Source organism: Triticum aestivum, chromosome 3B, assembly GCF_018294505.1.
Source record: "Triticum aestivum cultivar Chinese Spring chromosome 3B, IWGSC CS RefSeq v2.1, whole genome shotgun sequence".
Lineage (NCBI taxonomy): Eukaryota > Viridiplantae > Streptophyta > Magnoliopsida > Poales > Poaceae > Triticum > Triticum aestivum.
In genome coordinates this window covers 40,423,586-40,425,314 of record NC_057801.1, presented here as the reverse complement: position 1 = coordinate 40,425,314, position 1,729 = coordinate 40,423,586, and positions in this window count along the sequence as shown.

The window sequence follows — 1,729 nt, the reverse complement described above, 5'->3', positions numbered from 1 at the left end:
GCACTAATGATTCTTCAACCATTGACAAGAACTCCTCCAGCTTCTCGCTTCACCAACGGCATGCACTGCTGTGGCGTCAAGGCCGTTCGCACAGCCCTGTGTCCACAGTGGGCATCCCCCGTGTCACCTTTCCGCAGTGGGCACCATTGAGTGGGCAACTCTGCCGGGAGCTGTAGGAATCTGTACCAATTGACAGTGCACCGGAGAGCTGTTATCAGCCTCCAAAATTCAGAACCGGATTATTGATGGCTTTTGTTCATGCGACTTGGTGCTTCGCCCAGGGGAAAATATCTAGTGCTCCCAGCCTTGAGGTACTTCCAGTGCTTCAGGCCTCATTTGGTTTGGAGGATTTTGGTAGGAAAAACATAGGGAGAAGGATTCCGGAGGAAAATTTTCTATATGTGCATTCGGTTTGTAGGAAATGCGTACAGGAATTTCATAGAATACTACTCATTTCCTGTGTTTTTTGAGAAAACTACACATCCACTTAAAGCTCATTTTGCGCGTAGGAACGAGGCAAGTCAATTTCTTAGGGTGGCAAGTGCCATCCTATCAAATTCCTATACTACTCTTAATTCCTACATTTTGATTTCCTCCAAACCAAAAGTACTTGTAATTGTTTCAAAAAATTCTGGAGAAAAATGAGAATGTTCACAAGGAATGTTACTACATCTCCGAAAAAATTTAGGTCCAAGATCGAAATGTACATTGAGAAACAAAAAAGAGAAATACAGATCTAAATAGTGTCATTTTGCTTTTGTCTCTTCTTTACACTATTCATGCTAGATTTCATATTTTTGTTTCTCAATGTGTGATTCGAGTTTATACCTGAAACTTTTAGGGCTTAAAATCACATTCATTGTGAACATTCACAAAAAAATTCGAAAGTTTTTGAAACATTAAAAGAAATGTTTATTGGCATTGGAGTACCGGGAGTACCCCAAGGCTGGGAGCACCTGATACTTTCCCCTCCGCCGAGGTCTAAGGGGAGACCAGCGAGGATGACCATTAAATGGCTCCAGTGTTGCTCTTGCGAAACTCAGTTCACTAAATTTCTTGTTCAGTCAGTCCAACATGTGGATAAAGTAATTGTGCTCCGGACTGTAGTTGCTTCTTAAATTGCATCTGTTCATTCAGCTCCTCAATCTTGTCCTAGCATTCCACTCTGATGGTCCAGAGCAAGGACAACACTGCTCCGGTATTCCACATGCAACGCATGGTGCACAAACGGACTGACTGTCAGCAAGAGACCTCCGCCGCACCTCGATGGTGTCGACTGAGAGAAAGAGATGAAAAGACAGGGGAAAGAAGATGGAATAGGACTAGCCATTGGGTGCTACGTACACTCAACATCTATAGGCAATGTCGTAGGGTCAAAATACGCCAAGCCAGACCTGATTAGCGGGCCTGATATGCCAGATTTACCATCATATATATATACGACTTATTTGGATGTTGTTTGAATAACTAGCGCAGAGAACTTTTTGCGTAATCCAATGAAATATGTTGGAAACACGAAAAAGCATATATTCATATATATTTGCATGATTTGTGTGAGCCTGAGCGCACCATTAGGTTCTCGAATAGTCAACAAGCTATCTTAGTTGGTCTATATATTAAAAAAATCATATGCACCCCGTATATATAAGCTTCATCAGTACCACTAACACAGATTTAGAGTATAAATGTGTAGCCGTTATAATTTGCAACATACTTGCTGCCTCCCCCG